General features: G+C 41.6%; 1 protein-coding gene across 5 annotated transcripts in view; it reads right to left on the bottom strand.

Annotated features, from left to right (window-relative positions):
- LARP4B (La ribonucleoprotein 4B) overlaps positions 1–14729 on the bottom strand; it is a 57306-nt gene extending 42577 nt beyond the window's left edge. Inside the window, exon 1 of one of the 5 annotated variants that reach the window (XM_051812915.1) lies at positions 14431–14729. The gene's annotated coding sequence lies outside the window, so the exon portion shown is untranslated. Of the gene's footprint in view, positions 1–13928; positions 14176–14430 lie in introns of those variants that run through there. The other 4 variants (XM_051812919.1, XM_051812920.1, XM_051812916.1 and 1 more) reach the window with 4 other exon arrangements.
- Between the last annotated feature and the right edge of the window lie 6476 nt (positions 14730–21205).

The following is a 21205-nucleotide window of genomic DNA, read 5'->3' as shown; positions in this document are numbered from 1 at the left end:
TTGACAACTACCTAATCCAAGAGGAACTGCATAGATTTTATTTTATTTATCAAAAGCAGTTTGAACCTGCTTTGTAAGTAAGCAAAACATAGAAGGTTAAAATACATGGTAAAAACATGTTTCTTTAGAAATTGCATAACATTCAACAATGAAGTTCTTGCTGTCCCCAAAACTGTAATACAGTGCTCAATCTACTAGACTGGTAATTGCAACAGGAAGGGGAAGAGCACCTTAATACAGTTGTTTTCTCCTTAGTTTGAGGGCAATGGGGGCAGTCAGCCTTCCCTCATACAGAACTGTCCATCCCTGTGGACACCTGGTCAGTAGTGGTTAATCTGAGGAGTTACCAGAACATTCTCAGGTGAGACTGAGACCACCTGGCTGAGCAACACAGGTATTTCAGCCTAGTGATTTCAGTCTGCAACATCCACAACCACCTTCACAAATAAAATGATGTGAGGTTTGCGTTGTGGGTTTTGTGAGGTTTTTTTGTTGTTGGTTTTTTGTTTGTGTGGGGTTTTGGGGTTTTTTAAAGTTGACATCATTCTTCTTTACTAGCAAATATTTTCAAAACTGTCTTGTTATAAGAATTCCATAATTTCAGAAGATACCAGATACAAACCAGCAATGGCTCACAGGATGACTGTACAGATAAGTGCACACAACCACATGATCACTCTTGTCTGGGTGCCAAGCCAAGCAGAGCTGGGACTGCTCTCATCCAAAAGCCACATGTGTGTGTAAGTGTGGTGCCAGTATCAGGCTAACCTTTACACTGCATTTTAGTGCAGGTTTAGGTATCTTATAGTACTGGCAGAGTTAATGTTCAACTGTCTGAAGGTATTTATACACACACTGCATCCACATGCACCACAACCTTGCAAACAGTTTGGAAAAGACATCTACTTGATTGTTACAGAGCAAACAAAACCACTGCTGCCCCTGCCAACCTCCCAAAACCTCCCTGAAGTGTAGCCCCTGATACTCCTGCTTTTATTAGCAGTCATCTCTAATTTTTATAATTCACATCCAAAAGGTGCTTTTATGCAACCTGTTTCACTGTCTAGAGTTACTAGAGTATGAGTAGCAACATGTGCTCTCTCAATCAAATCAGTCAGATAGATCTGTTATTTAAAAACATGCAAAACCCCAAACAATGCTCTAGGGCTGAGATCTTGCCTGCCAACTTTCAGTCCAGAGTAATCAGCCCTTAAAAAGAGATTTACAAATGCAAGTGCTGACAACTAACTTTCACCCTGCAAACAGCAACATCATAAAACAAAAAAGCTCACTGGAATAAAAGAACTTTTCACTGCTCTTCCAGCAAGCACAAACAAAAATAGATTTGAGTTTGGCTTTGTGCAGAACTCTTCCTAGCAAACATTTTAGAAACTTCAAATACAGACTAAGATAAACTTTTCACAAGGCTAATACAGAAATACACTTCCAGTAACATGAGAAAGCCTAAGATGTTTTCCAAACAGAGGTGAACTGCTTAACTTAAGCCTCATAACAAGCTTCTAGTTGCAGGCCAGAAATCCTCTTTCTGTTGTGAAAGATAACATACTTTCCCACCACCTATCACACACATATGTACCACGAGGATCGTGACACCACAGCAGAAATGATCAGAGCCACCACTGATCTCAGCTCTGAAAAGAGTTGTAGCACCTGTGGAAGACATCACATAGTTTGTAGGAGAAATAAGAGATGCCTCTTCAAAAAGTATGCTACACATTTAATACATCAGCTTCTCTTTAAACAAAGGTTACTTTTTCTTTATTAGTTTCACCAGGGTTCTGAATACCCAAAGTATATGTACTATGTCAAGAGTTAATCATGTTCTCGGTCCAGGTAAAGCTGCCAACTCAGATATGGGATATTTTATCTATATGGTTACAGAGCATCATCAAGACAAACTGACAAAACCTAATCCTCAAAGGCTGCAAGTTTCCCTCTTAGTGTTATGAACAGTGATACAAATTTTCAATTTTCACCAGGTAGTTGTTTCAGAATACTTTCAAAAAAATATTTTGGCTGTTAATATAAGAGTCGAACGATCATCCTGCTGCACGGGGCACATGTTACCATTCTGTAGATGAATAACCTTACCAAGCTGTATCATGCTCACAGAGAAAGCCTGTGACAGAACTCACGGGTTTCCATCTTTCCTTTCAAAGCAGGAAATCAGTTTCTTTGAAGAGCAGATGAGACAATCTATCTTTCAAAGGATGGTAGTATTGAAAATAAAATATACTGCAAAGCAGTTCCATTACCACAGTGGATAAAATAGCTGCAAATGAGAAATCCAACAACCCCAAAAGCATATCTGCTCATGGCGATCTCTGCAATCATCACTGTCCCTACATCAGTTGTAAACTCTGTACTACACAACAGCAATTAAAAAGCTGACATGACATAAACATTTAGTCACAGCATGTGTCTACAGAAGTCATGAATGCACTACTATTAGAAACCATCACAAGGCTCTCAATTTGTTTAACTGTTAATTAGCTAAACAGTTGTGGAAGAAGTTGAAAATTCACCTCTGGAGCTTAGTGTTTAGACCTAGACATTTATACAAGTCTGTCAGATGGAGGTTTCAAAATGTACATGCATCCAGTGTACGTGCCAGCAGAGCGGCTGGAAAGTCAGACTCCAAAAAACCCGAGAAAAGTACCATCTGAGTTGTTTCAGTTTTCCTTCCTGCCAAGAAAATTACTTACTCCCAGGCACCCCCAGAACATCGCAACTTCTGAGTTCTCAAAGAGGAACATGGACATAAGCACTGGGGCCAAACCCACAACAGGACACTTGGCAGACCCAAGGCATTTTAAAATCCACAAGGTAACTGAGCGTTAGCAAGAAATAGTGTCACAAGAACCTAAACTTTAATGCTGTATTTCTTTAACATTCTGCAACAGAAAACATGAGCTCAAATCATTTGGAGCTGCTGCATCTACTTCACAAGTTGCTTTAAAAAAAAAAAACAAACAAAGAACAAAAAACTTCTGTTGTTTTATAAGGTTGATAGCCTCCAAAACTGTTCTGCAATTCTATTAATTATCCCTTAAAATGCAGTCTCTCCTCTAAGAAAGGCTGAGATTTCAAGAGAAATGGCAAACCTTGTTATTTAAAGGGAATGCTACATTTCCTTATTTAAATAGCTCTGAAACATTTCTGTGTGAGGCTTCACAAGCAATTCACAACTCCCATCATTTACTGATGAGCTTTCTAACCCACACAAACCCGTGCAATGAACAGTACGCCAGAACTGATTAGTCTGCAAGTCTAGAAACACAGATCATTACAGTAATTAGCTGTCCAAAAGATGCCAAGCAATAAGTTACTAAACAAAGGTGATAAAATACCAAAGAAACCTGATAGTGGTAAATGATAAGGACTCTGTACAGGGTATACGAAAAACTCAGTCAAGAGCAAGAAAAACGGGAAGAGGGTAAAATTACAGTCTTATTCACTCACCTAATCCCAAACAACAGGAAGATAACAGGATGACCTCTACCAACAAACAATTGTGATTATCATTTTTATGTCTAGCCTTTTATGCACTGTATTTTAAATATATATACTTAAAATGAAAGGAAATCATTTCACTACACTGAAAGGTCTCTCGGAATTTCTGCAGTCCTACTGCACACAGAGAAGTTTTACGTGCAGTTATTATCTGACGTGCACTCAAACATAGCTCCAGAGACGGACCAGATCATATCCTCCTCAGTAATGCAATGCACTAGATGTTTAGTAGTATAAAACCTAACAAAAATCTTACCATTTAAAAACACTAGGAGTGCCTACCAAGCAGGAATAAACCACTGGAAAGAAATTTTTATGCTGGATAAGTGTCATGTGCCTTTAAGACAAGTGTGATTGTGTCATGAGCAGTTTTCAGTTTGCTTATGGCTTATTCTCAGTTTTCAAGTCTTAAGCAGCACTCTCCTGACTGCAGGCTGAAGCACATAACACTAAGAAACCCACTCATTAATTAACAGGAGTTGCTTCATGTAGCACATCCATCACAAAGCCACAAGCTTGTTTACCTCACTGTAAGTGGACTAACAGCACACACCCTGCAGGTTATAAAGATGCATATTTAATTTCTATTATAACTATTGTGTCAGATAAGATATTTATCAGATGATGTCTTCAAAAAATACCACACTGTTAATTAAAATAAATCTCTCAATTCTCCCATTTGTACATTTTCTGAGCAACTCCTCAAATGACAGTTAAGTTGTTAGCAGCTCAGCCAAACCATGACCATTCTGAAAGGAAAGGTGGGATGCTACCTTAATATAAAGCATCTGTGATCATAATTCTCCAAAACCCCATTCTCTCTTGAAAAGTTGAATGTAGAATCATACATTCTACATTCATTACCAAGGCCTACAAAAAGCAGAAAACATCTCACATTGAAGGGAAAAGGTCTTTTATCTTTCTCAGGAAAGAGAACAGGAATTTGCTACTCAAGTACATTAGGTAAGTACCTCAAAGTATAATGATTTTCTACTAAAATACGCCACCGCTTGCCCTCTGTTATGTTCGTGAGCATTTGACTCCCACCCTATCTCTCAGCTCTGGTGTCACTTTTCACTTTTCCAGGACAGAAAACAAGACCAGCAAGAACAGAATTTGAATAAATTTGAACTCTTTCTACAGCTAAACAGAGAACTACACAGCAGTTGCTTGCACATGCACTTTACTACTGGGACCAGGAGAAGTAGAGGAGAGAGGATCCAAGTTGAACATCTGATGTCATTAATCCTTCTGTCCTGTTCTCTAGGAAACCAGCAGCAGCAGAGCACTGCAAACCCAGTACTGCAGCTCTGAATGGAACTTAACAACTCAAGTTCACACCACTCTGCCACTGCTGCTGCTTTTGCTCTTGCCTACAAAGCATCACATGTAGTTCCTACAATACAAAAAAGGGGGGAATGCGAAGACGACCGTAACATATCTGCAGGACTTTCACAAGGGAAACCCCAGCAGACCACCTGTACTGAATTAAAGAGTGAAAGGACAGCTCAATGCAAACCACTGCACTGAAATAATCAGAAAACTAAGCCTAAACACAGGGCAACAATGCTTTAAACCACCTACAGAAGGACAAACTTGGAGCTGGACCCCACGCTCTGCACTGCATTTCACATCTGTCTCTGCTTCTGAACTGTACAGTACAGAATACATTTGTTAAATGAGGATAACTATAGAGGCAGACTAACTTTTCATACAATCATCCAAAACCAGCCAACCTAAATAATGGCTCAGTACATAAAAACCCCTCAGATACATGCCTAACATGGGTTAAGAGAAACTGCAGAATTGGATGGAAGCTCCCTCCTTCTGCAAGATTTTTTTTTAATTAATACATTTTCAAAACTGATGAGGTTCTCATCACAGCACAGGCATCATATATCATACCAACCCACTGCTCACATTAATTTCTTGTAACACTCCCATTCACCTCCATTTACGTGTTACACTTGCCTAAGCTACGAGGCTCCAGCCTGTGCTTGTGGTGTCCAGTGTGCTGTGATTCTGGTCTGCAAACACAAGTCACAGCTGAGGTAATGCAAAGAAAAGTGTTGGTATTTTTACTAATATACATAATTTTAACTGCTAAAATTGTTTACCTTCTACACAAATATTAACTCTAGATGCTTTGAGGTGATCCTTGATAGGCTAATTGCATTTCTCTGAAAGTCAAGGCTTTGCAATAACTTCAAAAAACTTTATGCCAACTAATTAGCTGGGACACTATTCCAGGCATTTAAAGTAATACCAATATTTAATATCAAAAATTGGTCACTGATGCAGAAATTAATTTTGTCACTTAATGCAAACGTTAAATGCAAAATGATGGAAAGTGCCATAAAAATCTGTTTTTAAACTTTAGCACCATCAAATACAAAACCTCACCTAAATCATCAACTATCATCATCCACGTTGCTTGTTTGCACTAACGTGACGAGTTAAAAACTGCACAACACTTCCATACACATAAAATTCAGAAGAGCAAGACAATTGATTAGAAACAGTAAATTCAATTGGAAAGAAAATTCAAGCTTGCCCTGGAGTGGACAGGGCAGCAGTAAATACCTGTTAGCACTAATGACTATGGATTTCACAAAATATTGCTCACTTCTATACTAGTACTATTTTTAAATAGGCATTTACAGAACACTACATGGTAACTTAAACTCTTGAACTCTGATTTATTTAAAATAGGCCTATATTGTTTTTTCCCATAGCCAACCAAGACACTACACGAAGAGATTAACATGGCTATCAGAAAAAGCCACATGAAAGACTTCTCCAATATTTTTTCCTGTGACCTGTAGTTTTTCATTTTGAAATACACTCTCTTTCCTGCAAGTGAATTTACTTTGGCACTCTGGTCATCAAGTCTGTCTTATCCTATCATACCCTCTCTGAACTCATGCACATATGAGGAATTACTATGCAAAGATAATATCTTGCATAATAATATATTTTCCTTGTTTCTCTTCCTTCCCCACATAACTGGCTTGCTCTCAAACCAAGGGTTTGGGATTTTTTTTTTTTTTTTTTGGCATTTGCTTTTCTTTAAAGTAGCTATGGAAGGGAAGTCAGAGATTAATCTTCCTATTCCTCTGCTGAAGGAAGCTACGATTAAGCATGCTAAGAGCCCCCACAGGTCAGTGAAGTTTACAGGAACTGTTGCACTTTCACCAGGAGAGACAGTTTTCATTCTGAGACTGAAACTGATTCCTGATTTGGAGTGAAAACTAGAAAAGATATGAACTTTGTTGGATAATGTACTCACCAGCATCTGAGCATGACAGGCTTGCTCTAAGGGGACCTGCCATTTCATAAATTCTGTTTATTTAACAAAACGACTGCAAGTTCTACAGTATTTTACTAGCTGCTCCAGTTTTTGAAGCTAAGATGCAGCAACTGATGGTCTGTTTGAACTTTCCCAACTCTTCAAAGAAACATAAAACCTTCAAATGATATAACACATGACAGAGGAGGTTTAGGACTTGCTTAAAGGGAACAAGTTAAATGTTGTGCATGAAGAGTGTCAGTTTAGCAATGCTGGGAACAACAAACTTCCTTGTTTCAATTACTGAAGGTTCCTCCTCACGATTTACCAACACCAGCTCGAAGTTTTCCGCATACTTCACTGCGAACCAGAGAGTGGCTGATGCACTCTCACAATGCTGCCTGTGACTCAAGGCAAAGATAAAGGAAACTAACCCAGCTCTGTTGGGCAGGATCTTATGAATAGCATCTTCTTCAGAAAAATTCTGAAGTTGGCAAAAGAGGATGCAGTATTTCATGATGAAATACAAGATTAAAAACATCGCTAAAGCTATAAGGTTAACATTTAGTGCAGTTGCAAGAGTGAGATTAGAAGTCTGATGTTCTTTAACAGGTCTTAATAAGTCTTATCTTAGAATATTGCTATTGGCTTCCATGTTTCAAGCCTGCAATCAGTGCTGTGCTTAAGCAAGAGGAGGTCAAAAGCCGCACTAGGAACTTCTAGGACACTTCATATTTTAGTACTTTGAATTATTGTTTAAGACACACACATAGCTTCAAAGCCAATTTGCCAAGTTGTTTATCATGACGTTCTCAGACCACACAATAAATGCCTAATTCAGGGAAGCAGAAATCTTACACCAAAGGTCTCAAATTCAAATGCACACAGAACTGGAATTGTGGAAAAGATTTGATGCAAACCAGTGGGACAGCTCTTACAGTTCTCCTAGAATGTATCTTTGGTCACAACAGGCCTGAGAGGAGAGAAAGATCTACACCTACATAAAGTCCAGGTGAGAGGCCTATAAATAAGCAAATAAGATGATACCAGTGATAAACAAAAAGGTACAGTGACAAGTTTTCTTCCATCATGAATGTATACAACAACTCTTGACTATGCAAAGACTATTTCAACAAACAGTTGTTCTGCAAAACAGCCTAGGATGAACCCCCCTCAGGCTCTGGGGATTAGTTTTTTTTCAGATGACTTGAAAAGTATTCCATTTACCTAAAATATGTTAGTTTTATGTTTTGAAACATGTTCAGGACCAAATCTAAGGTGAAATGAAACTACTTACAGAAGAAGCATCATTTAACTTTAAGGTTTTGTATAAGAAAAGGAAGCTAATGTTTTTGCCAACAATTATTTCATTAACCTCTTTGCCAAAAATAAAATTTAACCTAAATAATCCAGTCATTTTAGTATCACTTCCTCTTTCAAAAAAGGCCACCATCCTCCCTTACAAGCTTCAGAAAAACCAGAAGCAACTCTTGCTTAGTTTTAAAACACTGTATGAAAGACTATCACCTACTGGGTGCACATTTGTTCACAGTAAGAGCACCCCACCTTCTTAAGAGTATCACTGTAATCAAAACTACTGGTAATTCAGGTTTTGACTCACTGTTAAAGGATGGACTGTTCCACTATTTTACTTGGATTGAATGTCAATAATTCTTCCCTGCAAGTCAAAATAGCTGGGCACAGACCCTCCTAAAAACTCTACTGATTCCTTGAATTCAGGTCGCTAAAATACACAATGTTAACTAAGAAAATTTTAATCATAAAAAAATAGTTTATAAACTATGCTGCAACACATGTTCATTAGAAAGGGTCCCTTCCCTTCTTTACAATACAAATCTTTGAGACATTTATTATGAAGAATTAGACAAGAAGCTTTTAAACAGGAGCAGGGACACAAATCCAAGATCCTGGAGACACGCCAATGTAGACAATGATATTTTGCCCAAATTGTTTGCCTTGCTGCTTCAAACATGTTGACCCTTTTCTGTCCCTATCTGTCTGAATGGGAACAAAACAGAGATAAGACTGCAAATTCTACACATATAGGTAGCTCAGCACTTAGAGTAACCATGCCCCACTGCATTCTTCACTTTTGCTCTACTTTTAATTCCTAGAACAAGAATCAGAAACCGGGAGGATACATCCAAACATTTGAGCATAAGCCCTCAGCACCAGGGTATGGAAAAGCAAGCTACTTTGGACATTGGCCTGTTGATTCATCAGTTCCTTGTTTGAACAACAGTCAGTCAGACTCTGTTGTGGAGCAACCTGCAACAGCATCACAACCTGTGAAAATACGCATATGGATACCAGCACTGACCGAAAACAAAATCATAAAGCTGCCAAGAGACATCACTGTAAAGCTTCTCAAGCACTTCGTTACGTTTCTGCCAACTGAAATTTATCAAACAATTAATTTTTTTCCCTCAGCACAGTTACTATTTAACTAATTTTTTTTTCAAGTTTCCCTGTCAGATCACTGGCATTCTGTAACTATAAAATACTTGAAAATAGATTGCAGAACATTAGGCTTGCCCAGAAACATGAATAAACACTTTAACAGAGTAACAGAAATCTACAATGTTTTAAGCAAGTTTGCAACTCCACTAGCAAGACAGATGGAAGTCTGCCTTATGAATACCATCAATGAAGTTTTAACATTCACCATTTTTGCTTATTTCCAGAAGACAGCAGGGAAGACCAATATGAAGCTGAGGGAGAATTAACCCTTCCAAAGGGAAAATACTGTTCAGATACTTGTGCAAGAAACAAGAAATCTAAAAGCAAAATTAGGTAATATGGTATTTAGACTTGCAAAAAGCCCAGCACAAGCTTTAGATAAAACAACTCTATGTTCTACAACTACACTGAAGACTCAGTATATTCCTGAACATGTCCCATGTGAACTACTGATAGCATCTGAAGGTGTAATTTTCAAAAGTGTAATTGTCAGTGTTTGTTGTTTTCAACAATGGAAGTGATACTGGCATTTTAGAAAGGAGTTCATAACAGGTAAAGCAATTCTGTGTCTAATTCATCATAAGCTACCATGGCAGGTAGATTTCTACACATTTCTAGAGGCATCTATGTTTCTATGTGCAACAGTCCAGAACTAAAAGTTGTGCATAGCTGTCTGAAATACAGGTACACTGAACTTTAGACATCTGTGAACGCTACATGGCCACAAAGGCAATCCAGAATAAACCTTTACTGTAGGTTATACTCTCCGGGACACCAGCTCCTTACATGCCAACAGCCTTGTGTGAACAACAACAGAGCTGCTGGAAGTGCAGAGGTGGCAATCCATTCAGCTTATGAGCGACTGATTCCTTTTGTATTACATCACTGAACTACCCATTAAGAAGCTGGACTGACAGGATCCAGAATATGCATAGCCAAGCCCTCCATGGTAAACGAGAGCATTCAAAAAGATTAAGACTCAAAAAAATTGGTGATTCATCAGGGCGTCAAAACAGCATTTCCCCAATTCCCTGTTCCAGGCCAAGCAGAGAGCCACATATTAGTAACCCCCGTCAGACTTCCAATTTTGGAGTTAATTGCCGTTCCTGAAACACATACCCAGACACAAAATACCTGCAGCAGCACACATCACAGAATGAACACTGTCATGGCTCTCCTAATCGCACAATTACGCTGTATTACAGTCACACCTAATTTAAGTACTCCAAAGTACCTTTGTTGTCTGTAGGTATTACTCCGTAGTGTCTGCTTCTGAATGGGGAGGCACCCTCCTTTGGAAAGGGTATGTAACACACATAAGTGTGAAAGACCAGTGATTCTATAAATCCTTTGTTCCATCACATCACCGAAACTTATGAAATATCAGTTAGCGACCAATTAACAGAGTATGTTTCTATCTTGCACTACTTTGTGGAATTTGAGTAGGTTAATTTAAATGAATGGGTGGAACAGAAATTGACTTCTACTTTGTTTCTAACAAGTTCATCAAACTTACTGGTTTTAGACACAATGTTATCATGAGCCAAAGTCAGCATATCCTTAAAGAGAAAGAAACAGGTTGCTGGAGTAGCAATGGGTCTTCTTCAATTATCCAGAACCAAAAATATTATACAGAACCAAAAATATTTTTGTTGAGCAGGTGAAATATCACTGAATTTTATATTCAGTTACTCTATTTTTATGTTTGACTGTTATAACACTAGCTTGCCTTGAGTCTAGCACAAAGGAATTAACACACAGCAAAAGAAAACAGAGCTTTCCCAACACATTAGTTTGAGAATGTTGTAACTGGTACCTTTGATAAAGCACATTACCAGTTCAGGGGGAAGAAGTTGAGTACACGTGTGTCTTCTCTTTTCTGAGGGATCACATAAAACTAGCACTGTTCCAAAGTTTAAGTTTTACATCACTTTTCCCTCCCTAATTTAATGACTGGCTTCTGTAGTGAAACCCACCCTTTTAGATCTTTTTTTATATGGACTAAAATGACAGTATTAATTTCAGCATGTGTATGCCTTGCTTTAGTAACAACACTGCTCATATACCTTTCTGAGGCCTTTACTACAAGAGTAGCTTTTACTCCCATCTTCTACACAGCTCTCCACATATCATTGCCTCTTTCAAAACTGCAGGAGAAGGGTTAACTTTCTTCCTTACAACGGTCCTGTTTTGTAACATCCTTTCTTTCCGACTCATACCTGTGTGTCCATTCTGAATACAGATATGTGAGACTTCCACTACTCCTGTTAGTTGAATATCACTGATTACACACAGGAAAAAATGTAGCCTGAGATTATATTCTACAGTTATGTCTAAGAGTTACACAAATTTGTTGTCTAAAAATGTCATTTTGTGAGTAAATGCTTAAAGGAACAGAACAGTCTACAAACCACATTTTTTTCAACACCTTACGTCATCTAACAGTTCCTCACATGTGCATGTACATGCACAGACACAGAAATCACACTCCCAAAGCTTAACATTCTCCAGACTTGAAAATACTTTTCTTTGCTTTTCTTCATCAGGTCTCTTTGCCTTTTTCTCTCTGCCAGCAATAGCCTTCCTGCCACTGCATTTGTGAGGTGCCTCTGCAGCCACCTTCACCCCTCCAAGGCAAGAGTGCTCTTCTCCTTCAAGATCGATAAGGCCGCAGCCTTTGGAAAACCTGCTCCTTCCAACACAGGTTCTAGAAAAGGTAAGTCAAGTGCTCTGTGTGCTTATTTGTGTACCTCACCTGTTAATTTACGAGAATGTGAATGCCTGATGAATATATACAGACACCGTGGAATTAAACATTAATGGCGCTGAAGGTCCTAAAAGCCACCTAGTTTACAAAAAAATCAAACTGATGGAAAACATCTACACTAATTACTTTGGTTTTTTATAACTCCTTTTTTGCTACCTTTCAGCTGTCACGTTATATTTGTCACGCATTATGGTCAGAAACATGCCTTTTCCGTGTCTAGCATGTGCATTTTGTGAGGTAATGTAATAAATATTTAACAAAGAGTTTATATTACCATGCCAATTAAGCTCTCAACTGATTTAAAGCCAAAGCCACTATGAGATACGAGACTTAATAAGAGACGCAGCAACAGATCTCCACGGAACATGTAGATTAGACAAGCCTGACTGTATTTACTTTGCATTTTAGCAAATAAACCAAGTAGTTCATTTCACTCTAATCGAATAAGACATCATCGCTAGAAACTGCCTACATGGTTACTGCATGTCTCAAAGAAACAAAAAACCCCAACAAAATCCCAAAGCCCCCACAACTGCCTCCACTTCCAGATCCTCTGACTTGGCTCTGTAGTGAAGCAGATTTAAGTTCCAGCCACATATCTAAGCAATATATATAATATCTACATATCAGTCATTGCTACCTTTTGATGTGTATATTTGCACTAGCCACAAAAAGCAACCAAGGCAGCACGCACTTGTGCTGACACCTTTATTCCCTTCAGGTGTTTGTGTTTAAACACTTTAAAAAAAATACAGAAAAAATTACAAGATAAACAATTCAATCTAGCTCAGAACACTGTGTGTGCTTAAGGACTTGACTACATACCACAAACACATATATTATTAAGGAACATTCAAGAGGTCAAATGTTTTCTCTTCATTCATTTAAGCAAAACTTTTACTTCAGTTCCCATAAGAATTATTTTCCCCCCAAAATATAAGACTAATTAAACATAAAAATAATTGTGGTTTCCATATAAGTAGTATACGCAGGTAAATGACAATACATCTGGAAGAATGAAATTTTCTATAGACATTATATATAAAACATACCTTTTTCTAGATGTGTTTTATCAGGCCTCCCCCTAGTTTTCACCTTCCTTTCACATCCCACAAAAAAAAAAAAAATTAAAAAAAATAGAAAATATCACTGTTGTTGTAATAACTACAGTGATTAAGCTGATTAACTTCATATCTCAAGAATTAATTTGAAGAAATGCTTACAAGTCAGCAGGGAGAAGTGAAAGTTCAACTGATAAAAACAGTTACCAGGCCAGAATCAAAACCCAAGAGTTGTGAAATCCCAGCGAGTTAAAAACCAAATAGGAATACAACATTCTTTGACCTTTGAGAATTTATCCAAACTGTAAAAACCAGATAAGTTGGACACGAAACTTAAACCACACAACAGACCTTTCAATAGCAATCCCTAAGGCACTACTTAAGGAACATCCCTTCTCCAGTTTTACTAAGGATTCACACAGAGGCCAACAAAAGTAGGCCAGCAACAAGACACAGAATCGGAAGCCAGAATTCCCATGGTTTTACCCCAACTGTGACTCAAGTTTAAACAGTGGTTTTGAACCCAGCTCTCTCTCTGTGGCCACAGGCAAGTCTTAACCACTCTGCCTCAATTCCCTCACCTGCAGAATAAAAATAACTATACTTATCTGCCACACAGGAATCTCACACAACAAACACTGTCTGGCAAGTGCACATCTGTTTAAACTGCGGACAGAGCTACTAAGTGCTAGTTCTGAGCACCTGCAAAAACTGAAACTGAGAGTGAAAACAACTGGGACGAAGCAGCTACCGAAGGGCCAACAACACCACCACCACAATCCTGGGGGCAACACACCGTCTGCGCGGCGCCTGCTCTGGCAGGTGTTGAGCAGTTCACCTGCTCGGGACACAGCTCGGGAAGACGTTCATGTGGGAAGTCGGCGCTGCCCGGAGCGATGGGCCGGGGGCTGCTCCGGGGGGTCCCATCGGCCCCGGGTAGGCACTCGGGTAGGCTCCGGGCGGGTCCCTCGGCACACGGCGGCGCGGGGGCAAAGCTCAGCCGCCGTGCCCGGCCCGCAGTGCGGGAGCGGCCCCGCGGCCCGCCCGCCCTGCCCCCGCCAGCCCCACGCCGGGATTCTCCTCCCGCCGCCGCCGCTCCCCCGGGAGCCGCCTCGGGTGGGAAGATGGCGGCTCCGGCCGCCTCCCCGGAGCGAGGGGGCGGCGGGCCGCTGGGGGAGGGTGTCGCTCCCGCCGTGGCCCCGCCATCCCCCCCCGCGCACCGGGAGCGGCGGGCGCGGAACGGCCCCGGCGGGCGCCGCCGCCCGGGGGGCGCGGGCCGGGCGGCCCCTCGCACTCACCTGTCACCAACAGCCGCCGCCACCCGCGGGCCGGGGCTCGGCGCGGGGGACACGGGCGGGCACGGAGGGGAGGGGGGGGTTGGCTCCGCAGGCGCGGGGGCCTCTCGCCTCTCTGCCGCGTTCCCGCTGGCGCCGGGGCCTCTCTCACCGCCGCGCCGCCGCCGCCGCCGGGGCCTCGCCGCCGGATGCCGTGAGGAGGAGAGCGGAGTGCGGGGCGGGGCCGAGGGGGGCGCGGGGCGGCGGCAGCGCCGGGGGCGGGCGGGGCGGGGGCGGCGCGGGGGCGGCGGCGGCGGCTCCGGGCCCGAAACGTCTCCGAGCCGAGACTCAACCACCCGCTCGCATGAGAGACCCGCTTCCGGCTCCGGGCGGAAGTCCCACCCCCGCCGGCGGAAGGGATTGGCCGGCGCTGCCGCCTCGCGGGGCGGGCGCGCGCAGGACCGGGCGGTGCCGCCCGCGGATTGGCCGAAGGTGGAAAGGGGGGGGAGAGGGGGAGAGCGCCTGGGGCGCGCGCGCGCTCGCGCGCGGCGTGTGACGCGCGGAGCGGCGCGTGAGGCGCCTGACGTCACCCGGCGGGGAACGGAGCGCGGAGGGGGGGCGGGGCGGGGTCGGCGCAGCCCGACAGCGCCCGCGCCCCGAGGAGGTTTGTCCCCTCGCGCGCGCCGTAGCCCCGCCGGGATCAGGCGGGAAGGGAAAGGGAAGGAAAATGGAAGGGGAAGGTCGAGTGGCCTTTGGTGTGGGGGCGGCGGCACCTCCCGCCCTGGTGGTACCGAGTGTGTGTGTCCGGGGGCACCGTCCCGCCGCCCCCGGCCTAGGGCAGCGCTGGGCTGTGGGGCACGGCCGGCGCTCTCAGAGACGGGGTCTCGTTGTCCCCTCCGAGTGCTGCCGCAGCAGGTGCCTGTCCGGGGTTACAGACCCTTCCACAGGGTATTCCAGATCCGGGTACAGAAGCTCCTGAAGAATAAGGCTGAGCAGTTGTGGCTTCAAAAGGAAAGGATATGTGCAAATAGGAGGGTTTTAGGAGAAGAGTCTTTAATGAAAGAGCCTTCTGTTCCGTGTGGGTTATGAAAGCCTGCAGAGCGTTGTCTCATAGAATCACAGAATGGCTCGGTTTGGGAGGGACCCTAAAGATTATCCAGTTCCAACCCCCTGCCCTGGGCAGGGATACTTTGCAGTAGACGAGGTTGCTCCAAGCCCTGTCCTGCCTGGCCTTGAACACTTCCAGGGATAGGGCAGCCGCAGCTGCTCTGGGCAACCTGTGCCTCACCACCCTCACACTGTTCATCGTGCAGAGGAAGAGAAGACAGAGGAAGCAAAGGGCTGAGGAACAATCCTGACAGACAAAGGATTTATGAGAAAGACAGGGTTGTTAAGCAGTATCCAGACACTGCTTTCCTCTGACAGTGGGTTCCTCTCTGCTGCTCCTGCAGCGTGACAAGCAAAGAAACTCTGCTAGGAAGTAAAATGCATTTTGTTTGAAGGGGCTTACTCTTAGGCTGGAGAATGCCAGGTTGGATTGAATAATATGCACAGAAAGGAAAGGGAATGCAAACTAAGACAGGGGTAAGCACAGGACATTGTGGTAGATGAGGGACTTTTGCCACAGGTAAAGTCTCTGTGGAACTCTTCTGACTCCCCTGACTTTTCAGCCTCAGTTTACCAAGCTGGGGAATAGAGTATATCTTCAGTTATATAAAACTGCAGTGAATTCCACAAGATTCAGGAATTCTTTTGTTTGACCAAAGAACAAATGAGTCTTGTTAAACAGTCCTAGTTATTTAGTACAGATCATCATTTGTTTCTAACTACAGTTAATTAGGCAAATGGAAAACTTGTGGTTTCTTCTCAGGACTTAAAAAAAAAAAAAAGGTCTGGTAAGGATCATCTATCATCTTCCAGGACTGCTCCCAGTCCTCAACTCATCTTCAACTTCAGGAGTGGCAAAACTACATCACCTTGCAGTCAGTTGTCAATAATTACCTGTACCATGCATTGCTGCCTATATGGATCTCTGAAGCTAATCCAGACAGGGCCCTCTGGATCCTATTTTTAATCCTAATCAATAAGTCATGTGCCTGCCTTCCAGCTATCTGCTAGAGATTCCCACAGAGACAGTAACAGCAATTAACTTAGAAGACCTAAGGACACCCAAGTACCCTTTGGAACTGTTTTTGATGTTATTGTATTGGTAAAAGTCCCTGGCTGGTGGAGGCAATAAAGAACATCACAGTGCCTGGAAGGAGCTCAGTCCTTATCGGACACGAAGCTTTGCTGTTCGTCCGAGGGAAGTTGTGCCTCAGTGTTCACTCCTGGGCAAACCACGGGGTGTTTTCCTTACTAGGTTGTTTCAATTTCACAGAATTGTTATGAGGAATAAACCCTGAGCCAAGGAAGATGGATAGGGTAGAGCCTGATAGGAAAAGGAATAAACCAGCTCTGGGTGTTCAGAAGGACAGACAATGCAGGAAGTGTGACTGATCCATTAGGTGGCCACCATGGAGCTGATACATAAACTATTGATTGCTTAAAAGTCTGAAACAGTGAAACAATTGCTCTTTTTAATTATTTTTTTTTAATTTACTTTATCAAGGAGTTCAATATGATTTTGTTCTTTAATACCAGACCATTTTTCAGCAGATTGCAGCTCTTGTCAAGAAAAGGAAAATAGAAAACGTCTAATTTTAAGCTCTCAAAACAGGGAGTGCTGTTTTGAGCTCTCAAAATTGTCATCAGCCCGTTATATCCTTGTTCTAGAGAGACCTCAAAATTCCTGATCCTTATCCCTTTAGGCATACAGTCTTCCCATTTCCCCCAGGCCGTATCCCCATGCAAGACTTGGGCAGGAAACCAAACCCATCAGACTGATAAAGAGATTGCATTGTATCATTCCTTCTGCTGACTCAGGATTTATGATGGCTGAGCTCATCATGAGGAAATGTGAGAGAGAAAATGGTGATTCCTGTCAAGACCAGAACATGGGCACAGCCTCATCGTAGGTAGGAGTTTTTTTGATGGATAGTTTGTTCTATTTATCTTGTTTTTTTTCCTAAAGCAGCTCAACTATGTTATTAAAGAATAAAAGTACTCTGACACTAGATTTTTTAAAAGCCCACTGTTATAAATGTGTTATATATTGATAAACATGTCAATATATGTGTGTTGGGTTTATGATTTTTATTCCCTTAAAATTTAGTATAGTTGAGTAACAGTCAACTTTTTCTGGAAAGCAATAAGAGTTTTCTACTTGCCTGGGCCACTTCTAATTCTCAGTGTGGGGGATGTAGAACATAATCTCTTAATGCTTCCATTTTTTAGTGGCACACTGCTGAGATCAAAGAAGTTTGATATTTTTCCTTGTTACCCTGGTAGCTGAGGAATGTGTGCCCAGATAGGAGTAAAATATTACAAATCAACAGTGGATGCTGTGTGGTAATAGAAACTACTGCCGGTTCTTCTATATCAGACTCAGCTGTCTGGAGAGAGAATGCATCTCTGAAGGAGCAATGTCCGTGAACAGTCGGATCGTTAGTTCAGAAAAATCAAGGAAGAGTAGACTAACTAATTATTTTTTCTTGATCTGTGGTTGAACAGATGTAGAAGGGACCATGTAAGTTACTTCTCGATGTATTAGTGATACATTCTTAAAATTATGTTTTATATTTTAGCCTGGAGAAGAGGAGGCTCAGGGGGGACCTCACCACTCTCTACAACTACCTGAAAGAGGGTTGTAGCCAGGTGGAGGTCAGTCTCTTCTGCCATGTCTCAAGGGAAAGGATGAGAGGAAATGGCCTTTTGTTGTGCTAGGGGAAGTTCAGATTAGATATTATAAAAAAAGTTTTCACTGAAAGAGTGGTCAGGCATTGGGATAAGTTGCTCAGGGAGGTGGTGGAGTCACCATCTCTGGCAGTATTCAAGAGGTGCCTGGATGTGGCACTTGGGGACATGGTTTAAGGATGACAATTGTGGTGCTGGGTTGACAGCTGGACTAGATGATCTTGAAGGTCTCTTCCAACCTTGGTGATTCTTTGATTCTGTGATACTGTACGGTTTTTAATTAGGATTTATAGTTCAGGAAAAGAAAAAAAAAAGAGGTAGTCGGTGTACTTCAGAAGGTAAGTCCATATGAAGAGGAGCTGCAAATAATGCAGGATTCCTGGAAGCTAAACATAGAATTGAGCAGTCCGAAACTCAAACCCTCAAAAATGACTAGATGTATTTGAATACTTGGGCTTTACAGTCTTTATGATTTCCTCAAAGTATAATACAAAGGATAATATTTCCTTGCTCACAAGAGCGTAAAGGATTAATTTGTTAAAGTTTGTGAAGCACTTGGGTGATGTGATAAAAATTTCCACTAACACAGGACTGGATTTCTGCTTTGTAAGGAAGTTTTGGGCTACCTCTTTTTTGGGGGTGGGGTTTTTGTTTGGTTTGTTTGGTTTTTTTATTTTCTTTTTCACTTCCTTTAAAACACACTCTCATAAAATATTTAAGCTTGCAGATCTATGGGATAAGGCTTCATAAATCACCAGTATTTAGTAATTGCTGACCTGGAACACCTGCCAAAACCCACAAACCACTCGGTGCGTTGTAATTTGTGAGACCTTACGAGCCACGTAATATTTTACAGTTCCTGAAGCTATTACCCACCTTTGCAGAAAGAGAGAGATTTTGAAAGGTGAGATTGTACGTTGTGTACAAGGGATTGTACGCAATGGGCTATTCCTGTCATGAAACTTTAATAGGATCCTGTAGTCTGTATTGCACGGATTTGACGAGTGGCAGTCTTGATAAAAACTGAGGTGACAATTTGGATCTGTTTATTTTGTAGTTGAAGAACCATTTATAACACAGTGGCGAGGCTATGGTGAGACAATTTCTAAATTATATCCAGTGCCAAAATCCAGTTGGACTGCAGTGGTATTTCGGTGCCCAGGCAGCAGTGCTGAGTACCCACACATGTGAGTGACAAGGTGAACATGTGCACTTTGTGTCTTTCTTGTATCAGCTGCTTGGATCAGGTGTCAAGCCTTGTAAAGTGCTGCTGTAGAAATAGTTCAAATAAACCCTCACTTAACAGATTTTCTCCTCCAGCCTTGTCCCTTCAGCAGGTTACTCTGATTTCTTTAAGACATAAAAACCATTTTAAAATAAGGCTGTAGTGTAAGTGCCAGCTGTTGTTAAACCCTGGGTTTCATTAGCAGACTGTAAAAAAAGTCTAAGCTGTAAATGGTACCATAAATATTAAAACTGTTGTTAACAGCAGCTGATTACAAACTTTCAGGAGATGATTTAACAGTAATAATTACTGTTAATTGAGCAAAATCACAAATCTGAAAATTACCATTCAGTTTCATGGACTTTGCACTATCATCAAAGTGACCAGTAGACAGGTCTGTCTCTGTCTCTATGTAGCAGGTCTGCAGCAGAACCAGGACTTGTAACCAGACCTTGCACATTCCGGGTTTGAGCAATATACTGTCTTCAATATATTTATTTTTCCTCTGTGATGTATTTCTTTCTTTAGCTTGAACCCATTTTTAAAAGCTAATTAAACCTTAATGAGAAATCGTATAATTTACATGCATTTTGTGGCTTAGAATCTTCTGAAGGGATCTGGAATCAATTCAAATTTTCTTAGCAGTAAGGATGTTGGCAATTTTCTACCTTTGTACTTATTTCCGTGATTCTATCACTATTTTTTCTGAACACTTCACGACAGTCCTTAAATACCATTATATCCACCATGTGTGAAGTATGAGTGTATTTATCAACAGGTGGCAAACTAAGGCACAAAGGTGTTTGAGCTCAGTTGTAACTGGTCCTGTGCAAAAGTTGTGTCTGCTCTGAAAAATGATGATAATTTTGTAGTTCTGTCCTCTTGAACACCATATTGAGATTCTGTAGGGGTCATAAATACATGTATCTTTATTCCCCAACCTTACCATTTCAAACATGAGCATATTTAACTGTGCCTGCTTTTGTCCTCATAGGTTATAAAAGGATTTTCTGTTTCTATTTGTTTGTGTGTGTGTTTGGATACAATTTTAATTCTCTCATTCTCTATTATGTTGGAAAATAATGTGAAAATTTCAGGCCCCTAATGAATGAATTGCAAAGCGATGAATATCAAATACTTCTCCTTATAGAAGGAATATATTGCATAAAGCATAATAGTGAGCTGGGTTAAAAAGTTGTTTACTGTGAATTTTACCTGTACTTGCACTTATATTTCAAGACGGATTTTTTGGAAGGGTCCAGAGATTCCCACTAGCCTCTGCTTCCTCTCTGATAAACCAACTCCAAGTTTCTTATAATTCTAAGGAAAGGGTCAAAAAAAGGGACAGAGCAGAGCTGGTTGTCTCTGAGCTTCTTTTTAAGATCCCTACCCTTATCCCCTCTGTTGGAAGGTCAGAGTGGCTTTGTGTCCTGCACTTGGCTGGCTGTGCTTGTAAATACTTGGGTATTGCCACACATCATAGTTACCTGGGGCTCTTCTGTCTTAAAGAAACCTCTGCTGCCCGGTCTTCTGTAATTTATAGATACAATATAACATATACCCACTCTAATTGGGTTCTTTGATGTGTCTTGTGCTCTGCAAAATAGGCAGGCTCTCAGAGAAAGAAGTAAGGTTCCCATAAGACCATTAGCTGCTGATATTCTGTAAAGTCATGTCTGATTGTTCTTTGCATCTCTTCTGCTCAGTCAGAGAAGACTGAGGCCTGTAAAAAAATGACTTCATGCTGCTGAATCCTAGACATTGTCGAGATGATCTATT

Source organism: Manacus candei, unplaced genomic scaffold, assembly GCF_025592945.1.
Source record: "Manacus candei isolate 608988 ecotype Guabito, Panama unplaced genomic scaffold, ASM2559294v1 h1tg000089l, whole genome shotgun sequence".
NCBI classification, from domain to species: Eukaryota; Metazoa; Chordata; class Aves; order Passeriformes; family Pipridae; genus Manacus; species Manacus candei.
The sequence above is the reverse complement of the archived record's forward strand: the minus strand, read 5'-3'. Positions and strand labels throughout refer to the sequence as shown.